Here is a 20243-nt window from a genome sequence, read left to right as displayed (position 1 = left end):
ACGAGTGTACTGACAAGTTACAAAGAACAATAAAAAATCAAAGAGCTTGTATTTCGACAAGCATAATGTACAACTATAAAACAACAACAGCATATTACAAATGCTATATCACACAACATGCGTTCATTCAAACAAAATGACAAAAAAATGACAAACTATACCTATAGCGAAATTCTATCATACAAATGCAATATTATTATGTATGAAAAATACCGTAAACATGTGTATATGAGGTACATGAAATATAAAGAAATGTAGTATTATGAAACAATATAAGAACTTGTTTTCATACCTGAGCGGCTTATTTGGTCTGGTAACTTTTGATTGTGCTCTGAAAGAAAAAAAAGTTTATCATTTAGTTTCTGATTGATAAAGCTAGATGCTATGTCATTCACAATTTTACAAGTTTTCACCGGTCAAAGAGTAAATCTTCAAATATTTAATAAAAATAATTTGGAATAGAAAGTATATGTTCAAACAACATGATGTCACCTTTATTATATCTTTTCTTTATTTGGTTATAAGCGACCTTAGATAAAACCAAAGACTTACCTTACAAACTCACATTGTATTGTTTTGTGATAAAATAAGTTTCCTAACTCTTTGAATTATACATATCGGCTTATAAACTTATCGGCGCAACTTGCTGATTTTCATTAGATGTTTCAAAATATTGGATAATTTAATAGTAAATCTTATTGGCCGTTTATATAGCTTAAGCGTACCACCTTGTCTGTTTTCGTTTATTCGGAGCAACCGATTCGGTCTTTTGTTTAAGTCATTATGAAGTCATATAAGTATAAATCCTGACGGACTAGCAGTTTTTAAAACAGGCCTGTGAGGGCTTTGTCACGGCTCGTCTGAAAACAATACAAAATCACCAGATTCGTCTTTAATTTATAAACAAACAACTATAGTCCAACTAGTCAAACCGTATAATCGAAAACGGCACTGTATACACGTATATAAATTCCCGTGGTATAGGGAACAACCAACTAAATGAAAAAAGACCTTCGAAATGGCCCCTGTTTATAAAGATTGAGCCCAGGATAGAATTTTGACTCGGCCACTAATTGGCTAGCTAATTATGAATTTCAAAAGTAAAGATGTTTTCTGACAAGTAAATATTCCTAAATAACCATGATATGAATTTGGAAATCCAGATTGAGATTTAGGTTCAAAATATGAATTTAGATAATGAATAGGTGAAGATATTAGAATTTCAGGATTGTTTAGTGCAAAATGCGCCCGATTTCAAAATGGCGACCCTGGTTGGAATTTGAGCTGAAAGACCCAAACATTTTGTTCTATCTACTGTTATATGAGAACCCAGACTTTAATTATATAAAACAATATCTAACTTATATTCAGCTGTTTTATTAATACATTACAAAATTTAACACTGGGGTCTATAATTCTTTTTATCTTTTATGTAATGGATAATTTCCGAAAACCTGTCCATTATTAGAGAGAATGGATAGTACCGAGCCCGCAGGGCGAGGTACAATCCATTCTCTCTAATAATGGACAGTTTGAGGAATTTATCCTACTTAAAACCCACCATACCACTACTCACTACCTTGCGTACCCTGTTTGAGAAATGGGACATCCCATTTCAGGAATTGCACAGGTGTTCACTCACCTGTGACAAATAATGGACTAACAATGTTGAGATGCATGCACAGTCATTTAGTTTTACACCTTTGGAGGTACAACAGTGTTTTTGAACATGTCGGATAGTGATATTTTCCTTACTCGGCCATCATTTACATGTAGGGATGTACGCAGCTGTGATTCAGATTGTTTGCCTGTTTGAAGTGACCTATTTATTCGCACAAGGACAGGTGCATTGTCTAACTTTACATCAAATACATACAAGCAAGGTGAGTTTTCGCTACAATTTAAACATAACTGTTTTTCCTAAAAAAAATCTACCATACGCATGTTATAGATATGATAAAAAAACCCATATCTGATTGCTATGATAGCATTGCACTGGAATACAATGAAACCTGTCTAATCCGACACCACGTGGGTGTTTGGTCAGATTATTCAGGGTGTAGGAAAGTCAGATACTGTTGTATACTATTGTTGAATACGGAACAGTTACAGATAGGATAGGGAAAGCAGGTGTCAGATTAGACAGGTTTCGCTCTTAAGTATATTATGTTTAACCATAATCATCAGATTATATGTTATAAGGGTTGTGAGATATCTGATCTAAAAGACTGCATATTATCCCACCTCAGTCAAGAATCTAGAGTTCCTATTCCTCGTCAATTACAAGTTTTAAAAAGATGTAACAAATAATAATGCAAGAATCTAATTATGTTTGTTTTTCTTTTCAGAACAGTAACAGCTAGGAAGGGGAAGTAATAATTTCGATGGAGGAGTGAAATTAAATGTAAAATTTTGGATAGTCAAATAAACATGTTTAGTTTTCCATACAGCAGCGTTTTTTTTCCTTTGTTCAAAATAGACTGTCCATTATTTTGGGGAATAATGGACAGGGGCCCTATAATAATGGACAGTGAGTTACATAATGGACTCCTAGGTGTCCATTATGTAATATAATGGTCATATACAACAAAGGAAACTTTACTAGCTGGGTTTTAATACATATTATTTTAATGATTTAGTCCCTTAAACTGAAATTAATAAACTCAATATTTACAGGCAGATCTGCAAAAATGTTATCTCTATTCTAATATTTAATAAATTAGGACTTAAACAATGACAATGTGAATTTTTACCCTTCGACCTTTGACTTCTGAAATTACCATGAACGCAGAAAAAATCGGATATTCTGAATAGTATACAATATGCAGATGATCTTGATGTATCTTTCTGCAAATTATTTTCTTATCACTGAGAGGCCGTAAAACGTCCCAGTGATACCCCTCATTTGATATACATTTATCTTAGCATGCTACAGACAATATTAGCCATCTAGAACTTCACAAGAAGTTATTTGAATATTTTAGGATTTTTGGCCTATGTGGCCTTGAATAAAGGTCAAAGTCATTCATATTAACAAATTTGGTATGCATTTATCGTAGTATGATACAGCCTAATATTAGGTATCTGGGCCTAAAACTTGAGAAGAAGATTTTTAAATGATTTTTTTTCGACAAATTGCACTTTTGAACTTAAACCCTCATTATTAAATTTGTTCTGGTATTTTCACCCATATGTGAAAAGTCCTAATAATAAGCGTATGTTTACCTGATGTAAATAGATATATAAGCTACATCACAGTTTAGTCCTTTTATAACGATGTTTTATTTTTCAAATGCAAGGCAGCATTTGGGTAACTAGAAACTAATATGCTTACATTTTTATTCATTTTTTAACTTGTTTAAATAATAGACTGATTAACATAAACAAGTTACAATTTTAACAATCTTAAATTGGATTGAACTCACTGAAAATATTCACAGACTGAGTAACCGAATCGACATCTGAAAAACGTATACTATACACTCACCCCTCCATGTTGATTCGATTACAGTTACATCAGGAAGGCCTAATCAACAACTTCGAAACTTCTAAAAAATAAGAAAATCAAAAACAAAATTTAATGCTAATACAGTTTGGAAATAATAATCGACTTGACTACACAGTTATGTAGTTTTCCAAACTTCCATATTCATATATATAATTGCATTAATTAATCAAGAAAAAAACTGCGTGTCCATGTAGAGTTAAATATATAAATATAAAACTCAATGACTTTCCTCTAGTTCTTTCGCTATTTCTTGATGGCTTTTCAGGAATATATTATTCTTGAACAGCCGGATCGTTGAGTTTTATTTTTTTTGTATTGATATATATTGTATATATTTAATAAAATATCTCCTTTAACATTACGGATAAATATTAATTTGTAATTAAAAATAAGAACGCCATAGTGCTTTGACAAATAGTGGTTCAATTTTTTTGGAAATATTCTGAATAAAAGTTGAAAAGTGGGGTTGCAAAATCCGTTCATGCTCCGATTTTTTTTTTCAAATTTTGCAGTGTAAACGATCTAGGTACATAACTATTTTATGTGCGTTTTTTATGTATTTTGTATTTTTCAAAAAGGTGTAAAGAGCCTAAAATGATGTTTTCCCACAATAGTTTGGGTATGTGGCAAGGGGACCAATTGTGTCCACTTTTTGAACATACTTTTGTTAATAACAGATACTTCATTCTTTATTTTATACCCATTGATAATGATATTTATTGATTATTTTTACTTCAAATTTATTTTCAAAAAAAAAAAAAAAAATCAAATTGTTGGCAGGATAAAAAATGAGGATATTGTGTTTGGTCGAAATATGTAACATGTTATCGAATTTGTCCACACTTTTAAATCATTTTAAAAACATGTTATAGGTATAATATTATATCAGATACTTTTTCAAAAAAATTGAAATCCTGGAAATAGCATTTCATATATATATAAATGTAAATTCAAATTTGATTATAGACACCATGATAAAACAACATTTAGTGATTGAATTTTGTAAACTAACATATACACTGTAAAATAAGTGCATTTTATTCTTGCATTTCCCCTAACAGTACAAAAAAGCTTATCAACTAGATATGCTTTTGCGTGAAACAAATAGTTTATTATTTAATATCAGAAATCAAATAATTATTGGAAAGTAATATATTTTCGTCAGCAACTCAACCTCAAAAGATACAAATTGAGATTATCCATCTTTCTTATGTAGATAAAACTATTTCAAATTGAATTAAAAATGATTAAAGAGGGAAACAGAGTTACATTTGATTTTGAAATAAATATGTTTAATCTCAAAATAATACCGGCACCACAAAGGCTACAATCTCAATTTTGACCAATTAGGGAGCCTTTATTTCGTTACAATGACAACAATGCATTTAAAAAATGTTAATCTCATTCGGCTAACCCCAAAACCCATATGCACCAATTTTCACTTGTATCTATTAATATCTGAATTTCAATTAAACAGAGACATCCATTTTGTTTCCATGGCAATCAATCTTTTTGAAAGTGATACAATGTTATTCAGCATACTTCATAACCCCTATATACCAATTTTCACTTATATCTATTAATATCTAAATTTAACCAATCAGAGCCCTTTTTTGTTTCCATGGCAACCAATTTTTTTGAAAGTGATACCATCTTATTCAGCATACCTCGTACCTTAATATAACCATTTTCACTTAATTCATACATCATTTAAATTTTAGCTAATCAGAGGCCTCCGTTTTGTTACCACGGCAACCAATAATGTCAAAAGTGTTAGCATGATATTTCGCATCTAAACTATTACTATACACTAATTTTCACTTACATCGGACTCAGGAATCATAATTAGAAATGTGTAGCTAGTTATACTAACAAAAAAGTGGTCCATTGCTACCTGCTACCTACTTTCTATTTTCAATTCACTCAAAAACTGTTTCCCCGGATTTTAATTTCGAAACTAATTTACACATAGGCAGATAATGTAATGAGAGTATTTTTAATGGGAGGTAAAATTGTGGACAAATACCGTAACAGGCTGAAATGAAATGACGAAGAGCAATGTTACCGTTAAAAATCTAAAAGAAATGACTTTAATATAAATTATACGATCTACTTAAAAGAATTATGAATAGTAGTGTGCAGGTAGTTTTAATGAAAATTAATACGACGAATTCAGGCCCTTTGGGCCTTTCTAAAATTACAAAAAAAAAAAAAAAAAAAAAATTTAGTGTCATTTTAAAGGGACAACTAGTAGCACTTTCGATATGAAAAGTTTCAAGAAAAATGGGCTGTGGGCAGTTTCTATGGGATTTTTAACATTAGCTTGAACACCACCTTTACAATTTTGATATTGTTAAGGACAGGTAACCGATAAACTGTATAGATGCTGACAGTTAATTTAATGTCAATTACCAGGTAAGGGGCTGGCTTATGTTCCAATAATTAGTTTATCTGAGTCGCTTGGTTAGGGCCCCCTGGCAGCCACATGTTTATGGGGCCCAGGGTCAAAGATAACTGACACTCCTCTGTCCAGTAGGGGTGTTATCAATGTCCCGTTATAATTGGTTTCCCTTGTTTTATGAATCAGTCTCAGAGTCAGGCCGGTGCGAGGCACACGTCTGTATATAAATTTGTTAACCAAATACAAGTTACAAAGTATCTTATTTTAAAAAGGTCTTTAACGCTTTTTGTTCATTAAGAGACAAACAGTTAGTGTAACAGATATGTTTTTATTTTTGTGGGGATTTTTAGTTCAATTTCAGAGAATGTCTTTTCACCTCATTACCACAAAAATTATACCGAAAAACTGAAACTGAAAAAATGTGAAGACAAATGAAACATTTTCTCTTGAAAAAATATAGATATACATCACATTATGTTAAACTTTATGTATAGTATGAAACTTTTTCTGTAAGATTTAATTTATGGGACACATTTACCTCAGACGAACATTGGTTTTTCATTTACAAAATGTTTAAAAAAAGGATAAATTTGAATAAGGATATAAAAAAAACATGACAAGTTCAATTTCTTCGAAGGTGTATAACAACATATGTGATGAAACACGCATAAAGAATGTTCAACCGAATGAAAATTTAAGGTAATATGAAAATACCTACCTAAAAGACAATATTACGAAAATACATACATAATGCATATAACTATTTAGGTTTATTAACATGTACACACCTAGATAATATTGTTCATATATACAGTGATGGCGAATTCGAGGTTTCACACCATATGCTGTGATAACAGTTGCATAGTAAAAATTTTATCTTATAAACGATGGTACGTTTATAAGTTAATAAGTAATAATTAGTCAAGTAATTATTATTTGTTTGGCATGATTATGATAAATCAAACCGACCTGGTACAGGGTGTGACTTTGCACTTTGTATTGTTTTTGCTACGACATTGGATTAGTACAGTACATACGTATGTCCGTTAGTACACAAATCTTAAACTTATCAAATCCAGAGAAAACTACGTTGGCAAAAAATAAAAACATAGCTTAGCACAAATACGAGTGAAGCCATCCTAGATATTTTATCGTTCTAAATGGTGATGTTATAGAATCAAAATCATAAACTACACTTGGTTATATTTTGATAAAAGGTATACTTACAGTCGTCTATTGATATTTGAGTGTTAGTGTATTTTGGCTCCTGTCAGGAAAATGTTGCTTGCCTAATGAATCGCTGTTATTTATACCATATCTTATTTATTTTTAGTCATGACGTATGATAATAATTATACTCATTGTGTTTGCGGCGTGAAATACTGGATGTTTGTCAATATAACGGGAAATCAATGTACCACGATGATTTTGATGAAGATTATTCAAAGACTAATATCAGTTTGTCTCGATGTTAACTACGTACTCGTGTACAGACCAAAAGGCCAACGTGAGACGGCTAAAACATAATTTAGTTTCAGGCCATTTTAAAGCATCTGCCCTACAAGTGGGATGGACCAGTTGTATTCTGCGTTGAATGATCATTAATTAAAGGCGACTAAATCTGGTATTTTGTCTTTAGTCTTTTCTGATTTTCTGTATCCTAACAAATTTCATGACACAACCTTAAATTTGGCTTTGGAGTTGAACGTTCGCCCATGTGAGGTTTGGTTCCGTAGCCATGACACACCATTGTGTAGAAACATTCAGCATTAAGAGGATTGGACGACTTACTGTTCTGTTGTCTGTATAATGTGACCAATGATGTGTGTTGTTCGATATCTTTGATCATATACTTTAGTGAAATAGCACCATAAATTGACAAACATTTCATTTTTTACAATTATACACAGCACGAATATACTACAGCTTCCTTAAACACACACAATAAGTACTGAACAACATGCAAACGTATAATTACAAAAGAAAAGCGAAACCAATGTTTTTTTTTTTTTTTTTTATACTTTATTAGTAATTAAAAAACGAAATCAATCTTTTTAGATTCGATTTTTTTTCTTCACCATGACATGCATTGTCCAATATATTTATATTATAAATGCAATAAAACTTTGTTAAAATATACATTTCAGTTCTTTATTTTTAAAACGCTGTACTTCTGAAAGAGTACATGTGTTCCGTTAATCGTCGACACCCTTTTCCACAGCTTGGTCAATGTCTACAACTGTTTAACTGGTTTATACACATAAATGACACAGCATACCATGTGATTCACTGCGTGAACCAGGAAGCTTACACTAATCATTGAGAGTCAATATAAACATACAATCCATAGATTAGATTGATGCTACAATTATCATTATATGTACGTTTAATTGTGCCTTGTCAGTATTAACATCGTGTATATAAACTTAATATTGACCTGGTGGAGAATGTGTCGAACACAGGCACTAACAACTCAGTCCTCACTACTATAATAAAGTTACTTGATCTTGTTTTCGTTTACTTAAGATTTTTGAATCATATTTGTACATATCACATATAAATAAACAATTGTAAAATGTTGACGTGATTCATTTTATTATTAGTTCTACCATCTTCGATATCACAGAGGTTACTATCACTGACGTTATACTCACCCCTGGATTATTTCATGATAAAACTGAAGGCATTAGGAGACATAGGTAATATTGATTCATTGATATACAAAAGAACTGGACACAATGGGGTTGATTGTTGCTTTGACGTTGGGCGTCAATTCCTCTATAATCTTCAATGGAAGTCTTTTCATTCTTGTAATCGGTAAGCTTTTTTTTTCCTGAACTGAATAATTATATTGACAAATTTTGCGAGATTGTTAACTATTTAAATTGATTGTTGAAGTACCAAATCTTATGCAATATGTATACTATATCCATGACACTGGAGCCGTTGTCACGTAAGTTAAATAACCAGCAAAGAGATGGGAATTTTTCAGACAAGATCATTCGCGTAATAAGGTAAACAGTCGCTTTACTCCACTAGCGACAACCATAATTCGGCGTACAAGGCGTTTGACTACAATGTGTTTTTTTCACACTGTGACAAAAATAGAAGTTGTTATAATCATTTTTTGAAATGGTCGATTTCACAATCCCTTCATATGTCAAAAACATTTTAATAAAAAAAATAAAAATATAATTTTATTTCACAAATATGGTTAAAAAAGGCCAAATGCAAGAATTTGAACAAATTATATGATTGAAATATTTTAACAGTTTTACACTTTCCTAATTACGAACATAATCCATTATACATATATCAAACCATTAACTTGTTAAGTAAATGTCTTATCATCTAGAAAACATTTATGGATTCTTGTATATAACATTCAAATGTATACATATGTACAATTTTTGTTAATCCTTCTCCTTCTTTTGATATCAATTATTCAAAGAATAAAAATGATCACAACATATGCCTTTGTTATATCTTGTTTGACACTATTCTCTAATAAACAATATAAAAAATAATCAAAATAAGAAAAAAAATTGGCGTAAAGAGTTATATCCTACACTCACAATTATGCCCATTTATGCTTGTGTGTATGATGTGATATCAACTGGAAAAGGTAAAATTAACCGAAGTGATGTCACTATATCTGTCCACTTCATGACACAGCATATGTACATGTATTATATTATGGTCCGAGAAGAAAATAAACTTAAGCTAAATATTGTTGATTTATATTCAACAGGCGTAAATATTTCAGAAAAGTACATACTTTATAGACCGATCCGAATGGCCTATCATGTGTACGGTGAATTACGGTATAGATAAAGGTTAAACAAACAATGGCAGACTATCATTTGATGTACAGTATAGCCGACATCCTGTCGTAGCTAACATGTATAGATATGGGTTCAAAATACAACAGTACAAATGATAAGTTGATTCGCTATGCACACCAACCAGATAACATTGTCCACATAATTATGTATTGATATCGTATTCGAATTCAACGTACACACCATATGATGTGTTTACATATGCATAGAAAAAAGGTTTATTTTTTAAACTGCATATTATAACAATTGCACATATTCAAGATGATTGGTAGATGGAGCTATAATTATAATCGTTATTTTCAGAACAACTCATTATTGAGTTAGTTTTGTGTTAATAGAAAAAATGTAAGTAATTAAATAATTATTAATGATGTATGTTTTATTGGTTTGAAATGATTATGAGAAATAAAATAAACTTTTCGAAATCTACATTTCAAGTCACTTGAAAAGTGGTATTAACACACTTATAGTATATATAGTACTATAATATTATAGTTCTTCATCCCAGGAAAAAAATATATATATAAAAATGAAATATATTTGGAAAAAAATAGAATTCAGCAAATACTGTCGTTTGAAAAGGTTGTGGGAGCAGTTTAAAATCATAAACTGCACTCTATTATTTAGTTGAGAAAAAGTAATTTCAATGTTACACTTTTTGATTCCTGATGTTTGTTTGTGATTCAAAGGTTGTGTTATCGACCTGTCGAATGTTTGAATCGCTAGTATTGATATCATACCTGATTTAATCTGGCGTTTATATTTTTAGCCATACATATAAGTGTAGGTAATTTCCACTGTTGACTTTTCGGATAACCCCGGGGACCGCTGATAGTGCAACGGTACAACGATGTCACGTTCTTTCCCCTTGTTGATTATTGAGTACGGTGCATATATATACAACCCTAACATACAACACATGATGTAGGCTGTATTGTGATGACAATCGTTATCATGTAACGATACGTTAAGTATTCATACACAAACGATGACAATGCGCCAAGAGGTGAAAGGTCATATTGAGAGGACCTGTTATGAAGATAAAGCGTTTCGTGGGGTAGCAGTAAAAATGTTTCCAAGAATCGAGTTTGTTATTTTGTTATGTGATTAGATTACTCATTTTAATGTTTTCAATGAGTACAGAAATCCTATCAAAATATTCAAACAATTTGTGTAGGAACTTATCGACAAAGACACAGTGGATAGAATGGTGTGTCGAATCTTAAAATTTTGGGGAGGGGGATGGGGGTTGGGCGTCTCTGATTGTAAGTCGGTTTTCCTTTATCTATTACACCCGGAAGTCATTAAATTACCAGTAATACATTGTTTATGTATAGAAATATGACTGACGAGAAATACTTCGAAAAACACATGGAGACATTTACCTTCCGTATTGTTCGGCTAAAATTAGTGTTAGAATGTTTATCCAGAGAATTTAAATACATGTATTAAAGTGTAATTCGTGCTGCATATAATTTTCATAATGGTATCTAGTAATCTGTTCATACTGCTATGCAAATGCCAATTCTGATATGGTGGCATTTCGTTTCCATTTTAGATAATACTATAAACTCCGTGAAGAGTAAGGTTCGCTTTAATATAGTACTAAGGCGGTATGAGTTATACTTCTTGAGAAAATACACAAAGTTAGAGTTATCTTTCTTGACAAGAATTCCATTTTGTGACCTGGTAAAGGAAGCATTAGTAAAATGTACATGTATATGAAAATGAAAGAACTGGGTACCAAAAACCACAGTAAGATATACAATGTGATGTCAAAAGTAAGATCATCAATATATTTTCATATGAACTAACATTAAAAATTTTTTTCTTTCGTGTTGAATTTTTTTCCCAGAAAATATCTGCTATTATAACTATTCTATAACATTTAATATAAATCACTATACCTTACATGGAAATTGTGACATTAAGCCTTCTGTGGCAATTGCAGTGACAAGTAACAAGAGCATGTTTTCTCCCATACTTCACAGGGATATCCCGTGGTTGCTAGGAAAAAGATATCTCTATTTTACACAGGGGGATGTAAGACAGCTCACACGCGCTAAACAATAACTTCAATTTTGACGCATAACGACGTTCCTGCGATATTGGCGTGATGAAAAAGCTGGAAACCAAGTGGAATTTCATCATTTTTTTTCTACTAAGTATTGGAGAAAAAGAATCAAACATGGGTCTGTGAAGTGGGCAAGAATATCTCAACCCTCGTGAAAGATTTTGGCCGTCAACCCTCGGCAAGCCTCGGGTTGACAGGCCAAAATCTTTCACTCGGGTTGAGATAACCATGTCCACTTCACAGACCCATGTAAGATTCTATTAGTCTGTAACGATTGTCGGTTGGTTGAATTGCTTAACGTCCCACATCCAATCCGTATTATCTTACGCATACATACTTGTCCGTGTTTATGTCTGCTTTGTATTACAAGATCTAGATACGTATGCACGTTTTAATTTCTAATTTTATTGTAAGGATCATGGAGAGAAATTAATGTCGTTTTACATGTACGGTATTATTCGTAAAATCGACATAATGCACAATTTAAAGTTTGAATTATATTCTGGTATCAAATTCAATTTAATTTCAAACAATTTATTGACACATTCAATAGATTTAGACAGTCGACATTATTAGATTTCTCCCTAGTCCATTATATACAGAGTGTCGATAACAGCGGAGGTTTTGATGATATTGTGTCAGAGGTATTATCTCCACTTGTACTGATGGACATGTGTATATAAATACCTGTTACTGTTAGCCAAACGCAGATCATGTTTGACCTTTAATACAAGAGAATGAAGACTAAAATATGATATAAATTCATTTCAAACTTTATTTTACTACTATAATTATATACATATCACACGGGTAAAGATCAGTGTTCAGTTACGTCAGAGACACAAATACATATTTATATCTCTGGTTACATTAGTTCTATCAACTGCAAATATACAAAATAAATAATGCATAATTAGATGATAAAAAGATAAAAACACAAAATGTGGAACAATCAGGTCTTAGAATGATAATAGAACAATTTTATTTAAAGAAAAAAGAACAATTTACAGTCAGATTCTTAATTACATTTTTACATCACTTATTTGTTTCATAATTAATGCACTTTATACGTTATATACTTCAAAAAGAACAACACAGTACACAAAACGCGTTCATCAGGTGCAATGGTCATGCGTATTGTTCGGGTAAAACACGAAATAGTGTTAGAGTATTTACCCAGCGAATTTAAATACATATGTAATTATATATAAATCATGTTGCATACAATTATCAGAATGATATGACTGCATAAACGTATGAAGTACACAAATGTCGGTTGATACTGCTAAGCAAATGTCACATCTGATATGATGACATTTCGTTTCCATTTTAGTTAATACTATAAACTCCATGGAGAGTAAAGTTCGCTTTGACATAGTACTAAGGCGACATGATTTATACTTTTTGAGAAGATACACAAAATTTGAGTTATCTTTCTTGGCAAGTGTTCCATTTTGTGACCTGGTAAATCGAAGGATTAGTAAGAAATGGGTACCGCAAAACACAGTTATAAACGAAATGTGATACCAAACGTAAGATAATCAAAATCTTTCATATGAATTCACACTTCAAATTGAAATCAGAACAATATGCTCTTGTATCGCGACACCAAATGCTATAAAAGTAATAGTTTCTACTCTTTCTTAGCGTTCAGCACTAAGGGTGAATGGCGACTGTTTCGCCCGATGTCAGTACCATGTGACCGGGTTAGGTGTGTTGCTTGATGTCTTCGGCATCATACCTCGCACGCAGAAAGGTCCGTGTTTATGTCTGCCTGATATTACTAGATCTAAATATCTTAATTTTAGAAGAGAAAATTATCAATCTTGTGACATTTCATACCAAATATCCCTTCTATTATTGTTTTTGGGGTCCGATATAACTCAAATAAAATACAAATATGTATGTATGATCAACTTAATGAAAAAATACATTTTCCTTTTGATAATAAACATTAAAAACAATTATTTTCACAAATGAAATCAGAACTTGATATAGTTTAGTCTACATATTTATACGACGTAGTTGGCCTGGCTATGAAAACCGAAATGTAGAAAAACAAGAGGCCCATGGGCCTTACCGGTTATCTGACTATTGACATAATACAAAACAATCCTGTAATCTTGAGTACAGGTCATTTATTTGAATAAACTTGGTATCCTTTCATTCAAGCATGCTACAGGCCCGGTATCAGGCCTCAAGACTATGATTGTAAGTCGGCTTTCCTTTATCTATTACAACCGGTAGTCATTAAATTATCAGTAATACATTGTTTATGTATAAAAATATGACTGACGAGAAATACTTTGAAAAACACACTTCACCATGGAGACATTTACCTTCCTTATTGTTCGGCTAAAATTCAAATTAGTGTTAGAATGTTTATCCAGCGAATTTTAATACATGTGTTAAAGTGTAATTCGTGCTGCATGTAATTTTCATAATGGTATCAAGTACACAAATATCTGTTCATACTGCTATGCAAATGCCAATTCTGATATGGTGGCATTTCGTTTCCATTTTAGATAATACTATAAACTCCGTGAAGAGTAAGGTTCGCTTTAATATAGTACTAAGGCGGTATGAGTTATACTTCTTGAGAAAATACACAAAGTTAGAGTTATCTTTCTTGACAAGCATTCCATTTTGTGACCTGGTAAAGGAAGCATTAGTAAAATGTACATGTATATGAAAATGAAAGAAATGGGTACCAAAAACCACAGTAAGATATACAATGTGATGTCAAAAGTAAGATTATCAATATATTTTCATATGAACTCACATTTAAAACAGAGCAATTTTCTTACCTTTTGAAATACAATGTATTTCCCTGAAAATATCCTGCTATTATAAATATTCTATAACATTTAATATAAATCACTACACCTTCCATGGAAATTGTGACATTCAGCCTTCAGTGGCATTTGCAGTGACAAGTAACAAGAGCATTTTTTCTCCCATACTTCACAGGGATATCCCGTGGTTGCTAGGAAAAATATATCTCTATCTTACACAGGGGGATGTAAGACAGCTCACACGCGCTAAACAATAACATCAATTTTGACGCATAACGACGTTCCTGCGATATTGGCGTGATGAAAAAGTTGGAAACCAAGTGGAATTTCATAATTTTTTTCTACTAAGTATTGGGGAAAAAGAATCAAACATGGGTCTGTGAAGTGGGCAAGAATATCTCAACCCTCGTGAAAATTTTTTGCCGTGAACCCTCGGCAATCCTCGGGTTAACAGGCCAAAATCTTTCACTCTGGTTGAGATATCCATGTCCACTTCACAGACCCATGTAAGAATATATTAGTCTGTAACGATTGTCGGTTGGTTGAATTGCCTAACGTCCCACATCCAATCCGTATTATCTTACACATACATACTTGTCCGTGTTTATGTCTGCTTTGTATTACAAGATATAGATACGTATGCACGTTTTAATTTCTGATTTTATTGTAAGGATCATGGAGAGAAATTAATGTCGTTATACATGTACGGTAATATTTGAAACATCGACATAATGCACAATTTAAAGTGTGAATTATAGTCCGCTATCAAATTCAATTCAATTTCAAACAATTTATTAACACATTCAATAGACTTAGACAGTCGACATTATTAGATTTCTCCCTAGTCCTTTATATACAGAGTGTCGATAACAGCGGAGGTTTTATGATTTCATATATGTCTGGGTCAGAGGTTTTATCTCCACCTCTACTGACAAACATGTGTATATAAATACCCGTTCCCATTAGCACAACGCAGATCATGTTTGATCTTTATTACAAGAGAATGAAGATTAAAATATGATATAAATTGAACTCAAAGTTTATTTTACTACTACAATTATATACATATCACACGAGTAAAGATCAGTGTTCAGTTACGTCAGAGACACAAATACATATTTATATCTCTGGTTACATAAGTTCTATCAACTGCAAATATACAAAATAAATAATGCATAATTAGATGATAAAAAGATAAAAACACAAAATGTGGAACAATCAGCTCTAAGAATGATAATAGAACAATTTTATTTAAAGAAAAAAGAACAATTTACAGTCAGATTCTTAATTACATTTTTACATCACATATTTGTTTCATAATTAATGCACTTTATACGTTATATACTTCAAAAAGAACAACACAGTACATAAAACGCGTTCATCAGGTGCAATGGTCATGCGTATTGTTCGGGTAAAACACGAAATAGTGTTAGAGTATTTACCCAGCGAATTTAAATACATATGTAATGATATATAGCATGTATCATGTTGTATATAATTATCACAATGATATGACTGCAGTAACGTATGAAGTACACAAATATCGGTTGATACTGCTAAGCAAATGCCATATTTGATGTGGTGACATTTCGTTTCCATTTTAGATAATAATATAAACTCCACGGAGAGTAAGGTTCGTTTTGATATAGTACTAAGACGATATGAGTTATACATCTTGAGAAGATACACAATGTTCGAGTTATCTTTCTTGGCAAGTGTTCCATTTTGTGACCTGGTAAATCGAAGGATTAGTAAGAAATGGGTACCGCAAAACACAGTTATAAACGAAATGTGATACCAAACGTAAGATAATCAAAATCTTTCATATGAATTCACACTTCAAATTGAAATCAGAACAATATGCTCTTGTATCGCGACACCAAATGCTATAAAAGTAATAGTTTCTACTCTTTCTTAGCGTTCAGCACTAAGGGTGAATGACGACTGTTTCGCCCCGATGTCAGTACAATGTGACCGGGTTGGGTGTGTTGCTTGGTGTCTTCGGCGTCATACCTCGCACGCAGAAAGGTCCGTGTTTATGTCTGCCTGATATTACTAGATCTAAATATCTAAATTTTAAAAGAGAAAATTATCAATCTTGTGACATTTCATACCAAATATCCCTCCTATTATTGTTTTGGGGGTCCGATATAACTCAAATAAAAGACAAATATGTATGTATGATCGACTTAATGAAGAAATACGTTTTCCATTTTATAATAAACATTTAAAACAATTATATTTACAAATGAAATCAGAACTTGATATAGTTTAGCCTACATATTTATACGACGTAGTTGGCCTTGCTACTAAAACCGAAATGTAGAAAAACAAGAGGCCCATGGGCCTTACCGGTCATCTGACTATTGACATAATACAAAACGATCCTGTAACCTTGAGTACAGGTCATTCATTTGAATAAACTTGGCATCCTTTTATTCAAGCATGCTACAGGCCCGGTATTAGGTCTCAAGACATATTACTATTAGTAATGAACAATACGTCTCTTATTATTGTTTTTATTTTATTTTTTTTATTTTTTAGCCTTTTTCAAACAAAATTTGTAGTCCTTCATCCAAGCATTCTACATATCCAATATGAATACCCGTCATTTATTGAGTTATTGAGAAGAAGTCGTTTGAAGAAAAGTTTACGAACGGCGAACGGCACACGGCGACAGACGAAGCATGATGACTATACAAGCATCAGCATCATGAAACAGACTTAATTAACTCCAAAACTGTCTTAATTTTAGACTCTACCAATAAAAGATTATGTTACAAAGAGTTATATTATATGTGATTGACTAAGTCAAAACTTAAGTGTAAGAATGTTTCATGATCCGGAGCCAGGTCAGATGAACTTAATACGTACCGTTCATTTCAATTTTCAATTTTATGAATTGTTTTTTGTAAAACATAAAAAAAAACAATTCGTAACTGCATCACACTTTATTAAATTGGCAGAATATGGATAAATAGAGGAATTAATTATAATAAATCATCAACACCATTTAAAGATGCTCCACCGCTGACAGAGCATAAACGATAGTTACTATTTAAACAATAATTGGTGTTTAATCGTGTAAATATATGTCTTATTAACACAAAAACTAATAAAGATCATTTATTTTGCTTTTGATGCATTTGTAAGCAGTTTATCATTCTATATAAGACATAGTGCCACGGATTTTTTTCGGGATGTAATTTTAAAATTTTTTTCAATAATTTTACATCAAAGTAAAATGAGAAACTCAAACTTTTCAATGGCGGTAATGGTGCAAAATAAGTAACTTTTGTAACTGAAGAAAAATACTATAAATCGTCTGTTCCTGTTTTTGATAGAGAAAATATACCATTTGTCAGCGGTGGAATATCTTTAAAAATAACAATAAAATGAAAAATAACTGATATTTTAACATCCAGAATGAAACATTGACATTATTTGATGCGAAATTCTAATTTAGGAATGCAAGTCTAAAAATAGAAATTAAAACGGAAAATATGGTATTTTTTTAGAATGATTACAGGTCATGTCGCTGTTACGAAATAGACAATATGCCGGTTCCAATTAGAGTTATCTCCCTTGAAACACAATTTTGAACTTACTACATATGCAATTTTCTTTTTTATTCTATCATCATATGATTTAATTCAAAAATATGACACCATGTTGACAATATATGACCTAATTTTATCAATATTTCATTAATTTTCATTATGATATTTTTATGTTTGTTTTATTTCTTTACACCATTACATGGAGTTCTGTTAAAAATCATTCAATAATATTCAGACAATATCTATACATTATTCAAAAACAACAATAAATCATTAGGCAACATCGATATATTCATCAACAACATGAATACAGTATAATTATTAGCAACATAGATACATGTTTGAGTTTGTCATTACTTAAATTTTATCACTAATTCATTTTGGGTTCCCGTCTCAATTACCATCAGAACAGAGCGCAGCATGGCGAAAAGTAGTTGAGAAATAAGACAGAGAATAATTTGTTTTATAAACTTTATATCCGTCAAGGGAAATAACTTTAAATGTTTTTAAAAAAGAATTAAGAACGTCATTAGTTCACCAATGGATATCGTGAAATTAACACCCGCACAAATGTCCACGTTATACCATTTCTATACAGTAGCTCTGTAGAAAACTTAAAAAAAATCCTGTGACCTCAGCATAGAGGAAAACTATTAAGATTATTGTGTGGCTTATACACTGTAGCATGCATAGCCATGATCACAGAAATGTACGTTTTATCAATGAGATCGAATACAAAACATACGTTTAAGTATAGCTATGCAGAGAACTAGTAATTTTGAATAAAAAATAGGAAAATTTAAAGGAACATTTAATGAGCTTTAATTGATTAATTAGATTTAACTTCCTTGTTACGATTATAACCTAGTAAGGAAAATAATATTGGGCTCGAATTGAACGCGCGTTAGAAAATATTTCCGCATTATCACTAACTACTTATAAGAGTTCCGAGTGCGAGCTCGAGGTTGTGGTACCAAATGTAGAAGGAGCGAATTGCACGGCCAGATCGGGAACACTAGCCCGAGTGATGTACAAATTGATGAGCTAGCTGGTCGCCAGCGATTGACCTGATCCAGAACCTTACACTTTTATCTAAAAGGATAATATTATAATGACTTATTATGTCTTGATCAAAATAGCTATGCAGATGTAAAAAACAGCGATTAACACATTAAACTAAATCCTAAAAAAAGTCAAAACGTAAATATGTTCATATAAGCATGTAAGCATATCCTGAATCTATTCACCAAACCTTTTCTTAATACTTCACAATCTTTTTTATATATTCTGTTATTACTTAAGCTTTAATTTAATCGGTAGCAAAATATCTTAACATTTTAAATCTTTTATCTTATAAATGTCCTCAGTTTTTCGCCATAAAGTTCATATTTAGAGTCCAAATAAATGTTGCTCATCAATATTTTTCTATCTTATCTGTGATGTATCTTTAGAAATTTTCATATGTTTATATTGTTCGCAAATTTCAACAATGTAGCAACACTATTTTTTCATTCACTGATTCTGAGTTTTCAGATGTAAAGTCAAAATAAATATTGCTCTTCAATATGTTCCAAGTCTTATCTGTAATGTATCTTGAAAATCTAAAAAATTACATATTTTTATTGTTTGCAAATTTCAACAATGCGGAAACACTATTTGTCCATTTATTATAAAGATACGGTTCATGTCATATTGGACTAACTTACACGAGCTTTTATCAAAGGAAACCATTTAAAGTTGTATTTCTAATTTGTTGCTTGTTTGATTCAGAAGTTCCTTCCTTAGGTAAAAAGAGTTACACAAATGATAATTAAACTACGAAGTAAAAAAGTCACACAAAATCATCAGCTAAAATCACGCAAACCTATATGCAAACGACGTATATTATACGATAAGTAATCGTCATGGACCAGTCCTATTCACAACTGCAAATAAGTCCTGTATCCAAAAGTGTTCCGATTTTCTAAACACCAACCAGATTTAGTTCTCAGCATTTTGTCTTTAGTATGACTTGGAGGCCGAGATTGGGCCGGAGTGATCTGAAACAAAAAAAAACTCATTCA

At 31.6% G+C, this 20243-nt stretch overlaps 1 protein-coding gene and 1 long non-coding RNA gene across 5 annotated transcripts in view; both read right to left on the bottom strand.

The window, feature by feature from the left end:
* Positions 1-292: 292 nt before the first annotated feature.
* LOC138312068 (uncharacterized) lies at positions 293-7234 on the bottom strand. The gene is made up of 3 exons (XR_011206844.1): positions 7137-7234; positions 3488-3548; positions 293-331 (listed from the first exon to the last, which is right to left on the bottom strand). It is a non-coding gene; the product is annotated as an uncharacterized lncRNA (long non-coding RNA).
* A 10322-nt stretch (positions 7235-17556) lies between these two features.
* Positions 17557-20243, bottom strand: part of LOC138312065 (myosin heavy chain, striated muscle-like) — a 16011-nt gene continuing 13324 nt past the window's right edge. For all 4 annotated transcript variants that reach the window (XM_069253134.1, XM_069253136.1, XM_069253135.1 and 1 more), the window contains one exon: positions 17557-20219. The gene's annotated coding sequence lies outside the window, so the exon portion shown is untranslated. The remainder of the gene's footprint in view (positions 20220-20243) is intronic.

Source organism: Argopecten irradians, unplaced genomic scaffold, assembly GCF_041381155.1.
Source record: "Argopecten irradians isolate NY unplaced genomic scaffold, Ai_NY scaffold_0196, whole genome shotgun sequence".
Classification (NCBI taxonomy): Eukaryota; Metazoa; Mollusca; class Bivalvia; order Pectinida; family Pectinidae; genus Argopecten; species Argopecten irradians.
The sequence above is the reverse complement of the archived record's forward strand: the minus strand, read 5'-3'. Positions and strand labels throughout refer to the sequence as shown.